Genomic DNA, 12,500 nt, shown 5'->3' on the forward strand with positions numbered 1-12,500 from the left:
GTGGGCCACTTAGGCGACCAGGGGTGGGCCACTTAGGCGACCAGGGGTGGGCCACTTAGGCGACCAGGGGTGGGCCACTTAGGCGACCAGGGGTGGGCCACTTAGGTGACCAGGGGCGGCAGGTTTAGGCGACCAGGGGTGGGCCGTTTAGGTGACCAGGGGTAAGGGGTTTAGGCGACCAGGGGTGGGACGTTTAGGTGACCAGGGGTGGGACGTTTAGGTGACCAGGGGTGGGCCACTTAGGCGACCAGGGGTAAGGGGTTTAGGTGACCAGGGGTAAGGGGTTTAGGCGACCAGGGGTGAGACGTTTAGGCGACCAGGGGTAAGGGGTTTAGGTGACCAGGGGTAAGGGGGTTAGGCGACCTGGGGCTGGAGAGGAGCACCTTCCCCGGGCACAGGCAGGGAGCGAGCGCCCACCCCCAGCTCCATCGCTCCGGGGGTAATAGGCCGGCGTCTGCCACACTTAGCCCGGAGAGGAGCACCTTCCCCGGGCACGGGCCGGGAGCGAGCGCCCCCCAGCTCCATCGCTCCGGGGGTAATAGGCCGGCGTCTGCCACACTTAGGCCGGAGAGGAGCACCTTCCCCGGGCACGGGCGGGGAGCGAGCGCCCCCCAGCTCCATCGCTCCGGGGGTAATAGGCCGGCGTCTGCCACACTTAGCCCGGAGAGGAGCACCTTCCCCGGGCACGGGCGGGGAGCGAGCGCCCCCAGCTCCATCGCTCCGGGGGTAATAGGCCGGCGTCTGTCACACTTAGCCCGAATAGGAGCACCTTCCCCGGGCACGGGAGGTGCCAAGCGGCCCCTAAGTCTACCCTCATGGAAGCTCCGGAGGAGGAGGGCGGGCGTGTGTCACACTTAGCCCGGAGAGGAGCACCTTCCCCGGGCACAGGCGGTGCCAAGCGGCCCCTAAGTTTGCCCTTATGGAAGCTCCGGAGGAGGAGTGCGGGCGTGTGTCACACTTAGCCCGGAGAGGAGCACCTTCCCCGGGCACAGGCGGTGCCAAGCGGCCCCTAAGTTTGCCCAAATGGAAGCTCCGGAGGAGGAGTGCGGGCGTGTGTCACACTTGGCCCGAATAGGAGCACCTTCCCCGGGCACAGGCGGTGCCAAGCGGCCCCTAAGTTTACCCTCATGGAAACTCCGGAGGAGGAGGGCGGGCGTGTGTCACACTTGGCCCGAATATGAGGACCTTCCCCGGGCACAGGCCGTGCCAAGCGGCCCCTAAGTCTACCCTTATGGAAGCTCCGGAGGAGGAGTGCATGCTGCCTGACAGTGAAGCCGAATAGGAGCACCTTCCCCGGGCACAGACGGTGCCAAGCGGCCCCTAAGTTTGCCCTTATGGAAGCTCCGGAGGAGGAGTGCATGCTGTGTGACAGTGAAGCCGAATAGGAGCACCTTCCCCGGGCACAGACGGTGCCAAGCGGCCCCTAAGTCTACCCTTATGGAAGCTCCGGAGGAGGAGTGCGGGCGTGTGTCACACTTGGCCCGAATATGAGCACCTTCCCCGGGCACAGGCGGTGCCAAGCGGCCCCTAAGTTTGCCCAAATGGAAGCTCCGGAGGAGGAGTGCGGGCGTGTGTCACACTTGGCCCGAATATGAGCACCTTCCCCGGGCACAGGCGGTGCCAAGCGGCCCCTAAGTTTGCCCAAATGGAAGCTCCGGAGGAGGAGTGCGGGCGTGTGTCACACTTGGCCCGAATATGAGCACCTTCCCCGGGCACAGACGGTGCCAAGCGGCCCCTAAGTTTGCCCAAATGGAAGCTCCGGAGGAGGAGTGCATGCTGCCTGACAGTGAAGCCGACTATGAGCACCTTCCCCGGGCACAGGCGGTGCCAAGCGGCCCCTAAGTCTACCCTCATGGAAGCTCCGGAGGAGGAGTGCGGGCGTGTGTCACACTTGGCCCGAATATGAGCACCTTCCCCGGGCACAGACGGTGCCAAGCGGCCCCTAAGTTTGCCCAAATGGAAGCTCCGGAGGAGGAGTGCACGCTGTGTGACAGTGAAGCCGAATATGAGCACCTTCCCCGGGCACAGGCGGTGCCAAGCGGCCCCTAAGTTTGCCCTTATGGAAGCTCCGGAGGAGGAGTGCATGCTGTGTGACAGTGAAGCCGAATATGAGCACCTTCCCCGGGCACAGGCGGTGCCAAGCGGCCCCTAAGTTTGCCCAAATGGAAGCTCCGGAGGAGGAGTGCGGGCGTGTGTCACACTTGGCCCGAATAGGAGCACCTTCCCCGGGCACGGGCGGTGCCAAGCGGCCCCTAAGTTTGCCCAAATGGAAGCTCCGGAGGAGGAGTGCATGCTGCCTGACAGTGAAGCCGAATATGAGCACCTTCCCCGGGCACAGGCGGTGCCAAGCGGCCCCTAAGTCTACCCTAATGGAAGCTCCGGAGGAGGAGGGCGGGCGTGTGTCACACTTGGCCCGAATAGGAGCACCTTCCCCGGGCACAGGCGGTGCAAAGCGGCCCCTAAGTCGGTAAAGGTTGAAATAAGTAAATAAATACAAAAAGGACGAGGGGGGAAAAAAAAAGGCAAAAACGTATAAAATTCCCCCATTCATTTCAATGGGCTCGGCCGAATTGGGCTTGCGGGACCGCCGAGGGCACGCCGGAGGGCGGTTGAGTCGGTAAAAAGTTGAAATAAATGAATAAATACAAAAAGGACGAGGGGGGGGGAAAAAAAGGCAAAAACGTATAAAATTCCCCCATTCATTTCAATGGGCTCGGCCGAATTGGGCTTGCGGGACCGCCGAGGGCACGCCGGAGGGCGGTTGAGTCGGTAAAAGTTGAAATAAATGAATAAATACAAAAAGAACGAGGGGGGGGGGAAAAAAGGCAAAAACGTATAAAATTCCCCCATTCATTTCAATGGGCTCGGCCGAATTGGGCTTGCGGGACCGCCGAGGGCACGCCGGAGGGCGGTTGAGTCGGTAAAAGTTGAAATAAATGAATAAATACAAAAAGAACGAGGGGGGGGAAAAAAGGCAAAAACGTATAAAAATCCCCCCATTCATTTCAATGGGCTCGGCCGAATTGGGCTTGCGGGACCGCCGAGGGCACGCCGGAGGGCGGTTGAGTCGGTAAAAGTTGAAATAAATGAATAAATACAAAAAGAACGAGGGGGGGAAAAAAAAGGCAAAAACGTATAAAATTCCCCCATTCATTTCAATGGGTTCGGCCGAATTGGGCTTGCGGGACCGCCGGGGGCACGCCGGAGGGCGGTTGAGTCGGTAAAAGTTGAAATAAATGAATAAATACAAAAAGAACGAGGGGGGGAAAAAAGGCAAAAACGTATAAAATCCCCCCATTCATTTCAATGGGCTCGGCCGAATTGGGCTTGCGGGACCGCCGAGGGCACGCCGGAGGGCGGTTGAGTCGGTAAAAGTTGAAATAAATGAATAAATACAAAAAGAACGAGGGGGGGGGGGAAAAAAGGCAAAAACGTATAAAATTCCCCCATTCATTTCAATGGGCTCGGCCGAATTGGGCTTGCGGGACCGCCGAGGGCACGCCGGAGGGCGGTTGAGTCGGTAAAAGTTGAAATAAATGAATAAATACAAAAAGAACGAGGGGGGGAAAAAAGGCAAAAACGTATAAAATCCCCCCATTCATTTCAATGGGCTCGGCCGAATTGGGCTTGCGGGACCGCCGAGGGCACGCCGGAGGGCGGTTGAGTCGGTAAAAGTTGAAATAAATGAATAAATACAAAAAGAACGAGGGGGGGAAAAAAAAGGCAAAAACGTATAAAATTCCCCCATTCATTTCAATGGGTTCGGCCGAATTGGGCTTGCGGGACCGCCGGGGGCACGCCGGAGGGCGGTTGAGTCGGTAAAAGTTGAAATAAATGAATAAATACAAAAAGAACGAGGGGGGGGAAAAAAGGCAAAAACGTATAAAATCCCCCCATTCATTTCAATGGGCTCGGCCGAATTGGGCTTGCGGGACCGCCGAGGGCACGCCGGAGGGCGGTTGAGTCGGTAAAAGTTGAAATAAATGAATAAATACACAAAGAACGAGGGGGGTGGAAAAAAGGCAAAAACGTATAAAATTCCCCCATTCATTTCAATGGGCTCGGCCGAATTGGGCTTGCGGGACCGCCGAGGGCACGCCGGAGGGCGGTTGAGTCGGTAAAAGTTGAAATAAATGAATAAATACAAAAAGAACGAGGGGGGGAAAAAAAGGCAAAAACGTATAAAATCCCCCATTCATTTCAATGGGCTCGGCCGAATTGGGCTTGCGGGACGCCGAGGGCACGCCGGAGGGCGGTTGAGTCGGTAAAAGTTGAAATAAATGAATAAATACAAAAAGAACGAGGGGGGAAAAAAAGGCAAAAACGTATAAAATTCCCCCATTCATTTCAATGGGCTCGGCCGAATTGGGCTTGCGGGACCGCCGGGGGCACGCCGGAGGGCGGTTGAGTCGGTAAAAGTTGAAATAAATGAATAAATACAAAAAGAACGAGGGGGGGGAAAAAAAGGCAAAAACGTATAAAATCCCCCCATTCATTTCAATGGGCTCGGCCGAATTGGGCTTGCGGGACCGCCGAGGGCACGCCGGAGGGCGGTTGAGTCGGTAAAAGTTGAAATAAATGAATAAATACAAAAAGAACGAGGGGGGGGGAAAAAAGGCAAAAACGTATAAAATTCCCCCCATTCATTTCAATGGGCTCGGCCGAATTGGGCTTGCGGGACCGCCGAGGGCACGCCGGAGGGCGGTTGAGTCGGTAAAAGTTGAAATAAATGAATAAATACAAAAAGAACGAGGGGGGGGGAAAAAAGGCAAAAACGTATAAAATTCCCCCATTCATTTCAATGGGCTCGGCCGAATTGGGCTTGCGGGACCGCCGAGGGCACGCCGGAGGGCGGTTGAGTCGGTAAAAGTTGAAATAAATGAATAAATACAAAAAGAACGAGGGGGGGAAAAAAAGGCAAAAACGTATAAAATTCCCCCCATTCATTTCAATGGGTTCGGCCGAATTGGGCTTGCGGGACCGCCGGGGGCACGCCGGAGGGGCGGTTGTAAAAGTTGAAATAAATGAATAAATACAAAAAGAACGAGGGGGGGAAAAAAAAGGCAAAAACGTATAAAATTCCCCCATTCATTTCAATGGGTTCGGCCGAATTGGGCTTGCGGGACCGCCGGGGGCACGCCGGAGGGCGGTTGAGTCGGTAAAAGTTGAAATAAATGAATAAATACAAAAAGAACGAGGGGGGGAAAAAAGGCAAAAACGTATAAAATCCCCCCATTCATTTCAATGGGCTCGGCCGAATTGGGCTTGCGGGACCGCCGAGGGCACGCCGGAGGGCGGTTGAGTCGGTAAAAGTTGAAATAAATGAATAAATACAAAAAGAACGAGGGGGGAAAAAAAGGCAAAAACGTATAAAATTCCCCCATTCATTTCAATGGGCTCGGCCGAATTGGGCTTGCGGGACCGCCGAGGGCACGCCGGAGGGCGGTTGAGTCGGTAAAAGTTGAAATAAATGAATAAATACAAAAAGAACGAGGGGGGGAAAAAAAAGGCAAAAACGTATAAAATTCCCCCATTCATTTCAATGGGCTCGGCCGAATTGGGCTTGCGGGACCGCCGAGGGCACGCCGGAGGGCGGTTGAGTCGGTAAAAGTTGAAATAAATGAATAAATACAAAAAGAACGAGGGGGGGGGAAAAAAGGCAAAAACGTATAAAATTCCCCCATTCATTTCAATGGGCTCGGCCGAATTGGGCTTGCGGGACCGCCGAGGGCACGCCGGAGGGCGGTTGAGTCGGTAAAAGTTGAAATAAATGAATAAATACAAAAAGAACGAGGGGGGGAAAAAAAAGGCAAAAACGTATAAAATTCCCCCATTCATTTCAATGGGCTCGGCTAAAATGGGCCTGCAGTACTGCCGAGAGGCCGCCGGAGGACGCCCTAGTAGGCAAACGTTGATCCCCACACACGAGGGGTCAGTTAGGCGACCAGGGGTAGCGTTTAGGCGACCAGGGGTAGCGTTTAGGTGACCAGGGGAAGCGTTTAGGCGACCAGGGGTAGCGTTTAGGTGACCAGGGGTAGCGTTTAGGCGACCAGGGGTAGCGTTTAGGCGACCAGGGGTAGCGTTTAGGCGACCAGGGGTAGCTTTTAGGCGACCAGGGGTAGCTTTTAGGCGACCAGGGGTAGCGTTTAGGCGACCAGGGGCGTTGCAGTTCCGCCGAATTGCATTAGGGGCGCTGCAGTAGGCAAACGTTCTTCCCCCCTAGTCAGAGGGTCATTTGCCTACTTCCCAGGTTTACCCGGGTTTTCCAAAACACCTGGGGCACATTTTCAGGGATCACGTTTTTAGAAACAAAAATATTCATAATTTCTTCTAAGTCCCCTTTCCAGCGGGGAACTTTGAAACATTGTATCCGACCACTGAAGGCTGTTGGCGGGCACGGCGCGGCAAACAGCCCGCACTCAGGCATGGAGCTCCGGGGAAAGTTGCCTAATTTCTTCTAAGTCCCCTTTCCAGCGGGGAACTTTGAAACATTGTATCCGACCGTGGAAGGCTGTTGGCGGGCACGGCGCGGCTCATAGCCGGCCCTCAGGCACGGAGCTCCGGGTGAATTTTCACAAATTTCTTCTAAGTCCCCTTTCCAGCGGGGAACTTTGAAACATTGTATCCGACCGTGGAAGGCTGTTGGCGGGCACGGCGCGGCTCATAGCCGGCCCTCGGGCACGGAGCTCCGGGTGAATTTTACAAATTTCTTCTAAGTCCCCTTTCCAGCGGGGAACTTTGAAACATTGTATCCGACCGTGGAAGGCTGTTGGCGGGCACGGCGCGGCTCATAGCCGGCCCTCGGGCACGGAGCTCCGGGTGAATTTTTACAAATTTCTTCTAAGTCCCCTTTCCAGCGGGGAACTTTGAAACATTGTATCCGACCGTGGAAGGCTGTTGGCGGGCACGGCGCGGCTCATAGCCGGCCCTCGGGCACGGAGCTCCGGGTGAATTTTCACAAATTTCTTCTAAGTCCCCTTTCCAGCGGGGAACTTTGAAACATTGTATCCGACCGTGGAAGGCTGTTGGCGGGCACGGCGCGGCTCATAGCCGGCCCTCAGGCACGGAGCTCCGGGTGAATTTTCACAAATTTCTTCTAAGTCCCCTTTCCAGCGGGGAACTTTGAAACATTGTATCCGACCAAAGGAAGGCTGTTGGCGGGCGCGGCGCGGCTCATAGCCGGCCCTCGGGCACGGAGCTCCGGGTGAATTTTACTCAATTCTTCTAAGTCCCCTTTCCAGCGGGGAACTTTCAAACATTGTATCCGACCACTGAAGGCTGTTGGCGGGCGCGGCGCGGCTCATAGCCGGCCCTCAGGCACGGAGCTCCGGGTGAATTTTCACAAATTTCTTCTAAGTCCCCTTTCCAGCGGGGAACTTTGAAACATTGTATCCGACCGTGGAAGGCTGTTGGCGGGCACGGCGCGGCTCATAGCCGGCCCTCGGGCACGGAGCTCCGGGTGAATTTTCACAAATTTCTTCTAAGTCCCCTTTCCAGCGGGGAACTTTGAAACATTGTATCCGACCGTGGAAGGCTGTTGGCGGGCACGGCGCGGCTCATAGCCGGCCCTCGGGCACGGAGCTCCGGGTGAATTTTTACAAATTTCTTCTAAGTCCCCTTTCCAGCGGGGAACTTTGAAACATTGTATCCGACCGTGGAAGGCTGTTGGCGGGCACGGCGCGGCTCATAGCCGGCCCTCGGGCACGGAGCTCCGGGTGAATTTTCACAAATTTCTTCTAAGTCCCCTTTCCAGCGGGGAACTTTGAAACATTGTATCCGACCGTGGAAGGCTGTTGGCGGGCACGGCGCGGCTCATAGCCGGCCCTCGGGCACGGAGCTCCGGATGAATTTTTACAAATTTCTTCTAAGTCCCCTTTCCAGCGGGGAACTTTGAAACATTGTATCCGACCGTGGAAGGCTGTTGGCGGGCACGGCGCGGCTCATAGCCGGCCCTCGGGCACGGAGCTCCGGGTGAATTTTCACAAATTTCTTCTAAGTCCCCTTTCCAGCGGGGAACTTTGAAACATTGTATCCGACCGTGGAAGGCTGTTGGCGGGCGCGGCGCGGCTCATAGCCGGCCCTCGGGCACGGAGCTCCGGGTGAATTTTTACAAATTTCTTCTAAGTCCCCTTTCCAGCGGGGAACTTTGAAACATTGTATCCGACCGTGGAAGGCTGTTGGCGGGCACGGCGGGGCTCATAGCCGGCCCTCGGGCACGGAGCTCCGGGTGAATTTTTACAAATTTCTTCTAAGTCCCCTTTCCAGCGGGGAACTTTGAAACATTGTATCCGACCGTGGAAGGCTGTTGGCGGGCACGGCGGGGCTCATAGCCGGCCCTCGGGCACGGAGCTCCGGGTGAATTTTACAAATTTCTTCTAAGTCCCCTTTCCAGCGGGGAACTTTGAAACATTGTATCCGACCAAAGGAAGGCTGTTGGCGGGCGCGGCGCGGCTCATAGCCGGCCCTCGGGCACGGAGCTCCGGGTGAATTTTACAAATTTCTTCTAAGTCCCCTTTCCAGCGGGGAACTTTGAAACATTGTATCCGACCGTGGAAGGCTGTTGGCGGGCACGGCGCGGCTCATAGCCGGCCCTCAGGCACGGAGCTCCGGGTGAATTTTCACAAATTTCTTCTAAGTCCCCTTTCCAGCGGGGAACTTTGAAACATTGTATCCGACCGTGGAAGGCTGTTGGCGGGCACGGCGCGGCTCATAGCCGGCCCTCGGGCACGGAGCTCCGGGTGAATTTTACAAATTTCTTCTAAGTCCCCTTTCCAGCGGGGAACTTTGAAACATTGTATCCGACCGTGGAAGGCTGTTGGCGGGCACGGCGCGGCTCATAGCCGGCCCTCGGGCACGGAGCTCCGGGTGAATTTTTACAAATTTCTTCTAAGTCCCCTTTCCAGCGGGGAACTTTGAAACATTGTATCCGACCGTGGAAGGCTGTTGGCGGGCACGGCGCGGCTCATAGCCGGCCCTCGGGCACGGAGCTCCGGGTGAATTTTCACAAATTTCTTCTAAGTCCCCTTTCCAGCGGGGAACTTTGAAACATTGTATCCGACCGTGGAAGGCTGTTGGCGGGCACGGCGCGGCTCATAGCCGGCCCTCAGGCACGGAGCTCCGGGTGAATTTTCACAAATTTCTTCTAAGTCCCCTTTCCAGCGGGGAACTTTGAAACATTGTATCCGACCAAAGGAAGGCTGTTGGCGGGCGCGGCGCGGCTCATAGCCGGCCCTCGGGCACGGAGCTCCGGGTGAATTTTACTCAATTCTTCTAAGTCCCCTTTCCAGCGGGGAACTTTCAAACATTGTATCCGACCACTGAAGGCTGTTGGCGGGCGCGGCGCGGCTCATAGCCGGCCCTCAGGCACGGAGCTCCGGGTGAATTTTCACAAATTTCTTCTAAGTCCCCTTTCCAGCGGGGAACTTTGAAACATTGTATCCGACCGTGGAAGGCTGTTGGCGGGCACGGCGCGGCTCATAGCCGGCCCTCGGGCACGGAGCTCCGGGTGAATTTTCACAAATTTCTTCTAAGTCCCCTTTCCAGCGGGGAACTTTGAAACATTGTATCCGACCGTGGAAGGCTGTTGGCGGGCACGGCGCGGCTCATAGCCGGCCCTCGGGCACGGAGCTCCGGGTGAATTTTTACAAATTTCTTCTAAGTCCCCTTTCCAGCGGGGAACTTTGAAACATTGTATCCGACCGTGGAAGGCTGTTGGCGGGCACGGCGCGGCTCATAGCCGGCCCTCGGGCACGGAGCTCCGGGTGAATTTTCACAAATTTCTTCTAAGTCCCCTTTCCAGCGGGGAACTTTGAAACATTGTATCCGACCGTGGAAGGCTGTTGGCGGGCACGGCGCGGCTCATAGCCGGCCCTCGGGCACGGAGCTCCGGATGAATTTTTACAAATTTCTTCTAAGTCCCCTTTCCAGCGGGGAACTTTGAAACATTGTATCCGACCGTGGAAGGCTGTTGGCGGGCACGGCGCGGCTCATAGCCGGCCCTCGGGCACGGAGCTCCGGGTGAATTTTCACAAATTTCTTCTAAGTCCCCTTTCCAGCGGGGAACTTTGAAACATTGTATCCGACCGTGGAAGGCTGTTGGCGGGCGCGGCGCGGCTCATAGCCGGCCCTCGGGCACGGAGCTCCGGGTGAATTTTTACAAATTTCTTCTAAGTCCCCTTTCCAGCGGGGAACTTTGAAACATTGTATCCGACCGTGGAAGGCTGTTGGCGGGCACGGCGGGGCTCATAGCCGGCCCTCGGGCACGGAGCTCCGGGTGAATTTTTACAAATTTCTTCTAAGTCCCCTTTCCAGCGGGGAACTTTGAAACATTGTATCCGACCGTGGAAGGCTGTTGGCGGGCACGGCGGGGCTCATAGCCGGCCCTCGGGCACGGAGCTCCGGGTGAATTTTACAAATTTCTTCTAAGTCCCCTTTCCAGCGGGGAACTTTGAAACATTGTATCCGACCAAAGGAAGGCTGTTGGCGGGCGCGGCGCGGCTCATAGCCGGCCCTCGGGCACGGAGCTCCGGGTGAATTTTACAAATTTCTTCTAAGTCCCCTTTCCAGCGGGGAACTTTGAAACATTGTATCCGACCGTGGAAGGCTGTTGGCGGACGCGGCGCGGCTCACAGCCCGCCCTCAGGCACGGAGCTCCGGGGGAATTTCCCCCTCATTTCTTCTAAGTCCCCTTTCCAGCGGGGAACTTTCAAACATTGTATCCGACCGTGGAAGGCTGTTGGCGGGCACGGCGCGGCTCATAGCCGGCCCTCAGGCACGGAGCTCCGGGTGAATTTGACAAATTCCTTCTAAGTCCCCTTTCCAGCGGGGAACTTTGAAACATTGTATCCGACCGTGGAAGGCTGTTGGCGGGCACGGCGCGGCTCATAGCCGGCCCTCAGGCACGGAGCTCCGGGTGAATTTGACAAATTCCTTCTAAGTCCCCTTTCCAGCGGGGAACTTTGAAACATTGTATCCGACCGTGGAAGGCTGTTGGCGGGCACGGCGCGGCTCATAGCCGGCCCTCAGGCACGGAGCTCCGGGTGAATTTTTACAAATTTCTTCTAAGTCCCCTTTCCAGCGGGGAACTTTGAAACATTGTATCCGACCACTGAAGGCTGTTGGCGGACGCGGCGCGGCTCACAGCCCGCCCTCAGGCACGGAGCTCCGGGGAAATTTGGCTCATTTCTTCTAAGTCCCCTTTCCAGCGGGGACCTTTCAAACATTGTATCCGACCACTGAAGGCTGTTGGCGGGCGCGGCGCGGCTCACAGCCCGCCCTCAGGCACGGAGCTCCGGGGAAATTTGCCTCATTTCTTCTAAGTCCCCTTTCCAGCGGGGAACTTTCAAACATTGTATCCGACCACTGAAGGCTGTTGGCGGGCGCGGCGCGGCTCACAGCCCGCCCTCAGGCACGGAGCTCCGGGGAAATTTGCCTCATTTCTTCTAAGTCCCCTTTCCAGCGGGGAACTTTCATACATTGTATCCGACCACTGAAGGCTGTTGGCGGACGCGGCGCGGCTCACAGCCCGCCCTCAGGCACGGAGCTCCGGGGGAATTTGCCCCCTCATTTCTTCTAAGTCCCCTTTAGGCGACCAGGGGTTGACAATTTAGGTGACCAGGGGTTGACAATTTAGGCGACCAGGGGTGACTTTTAGGCGACCAGGGGTGAGGTTTAGGCGACCAGGGGTGAGGTTTAGGCGACCAGGGGTAGCGTTTAGGCGACCAGGGGCGTTGCAGTTCCGCCGAATTGCATTAGGGGCGCTGCAGTAGGCAAACGTTTTTACCCCTAGTCAGAGGGTCATTTGCCTACTTCCCAGGTTTACCCGGGTTTTCCAAAACACCTGGGGCACATTTTTAGGAACCACGTTTTTAGAAACAAAAATTCTTCTATGTCCACCTCCGTGAAAGAAATTGCCCAATGGTTCCCGCGGAAGAGAGCTGCCAGGCGGACGCATACTGCAATAACGGCCGCCCTGGCGCTCTGGTGGATGTTATCCTCGAAATTTCTTCTATGTGCCCATTCCAGCGGGCAACTTGCGAACAATGGTGTCCGACCATGGAAGGCTGTTGGCGGACGCGGCGCGGCTCACAGCCCGCCCTCAGGCACGGAGCTCCGGGGGAATTTTCCCCTCATTTCTTCTAAGTCCCCATTCCAGCGGGGAGCTTGCAAACGTGGTATCCGACCACTGAAGGCTGTTGGCGGGCACGGCCCCACCAGCGCAACACGGCACTTCCTATGACTCGGGTCCGACGCAGGAGGAGCGGTCCTCCCGGCCCCGCCACACGGCACTTCCTATGACTCGGGTCCGACGCAGGAGGAGCGGTCCTCCCGGCCCCGCCACACGGCACTTCCTATGACTCGGGTCCGACGCAGGAGGAGCGGTCCTCCCGGCCCCGCCACACGGCACTTCCTATGACTCGGGTCCGACGCAGGAGGAGCGGTCCTCCCGGCCCCGCCACACGGCACTTCCCATGACTCGGGTCCGACGCAGGAGGAGCGGT

Source organism: Idiotropiscis lumnitzeri, unplaced genomic scaffold (genome assembly GCF_059441095.1).
Source record: "Idiotropiscis lumnitzeri isolate Australia: NSW breed Sydney's pygmy pipehorse unplaced genomic scaffold, RoL_Ilum_1.0 HiC_scaffold_272, whole genome shotgun sequence".
NCBI classification, from domain to species: Eukaryota; Metazoa; Chordata; class Actinopteri; order Syngnathiformes; family Syngnathidae; genus Idiotropiscis; species Idiotropiscis lumnitzeri.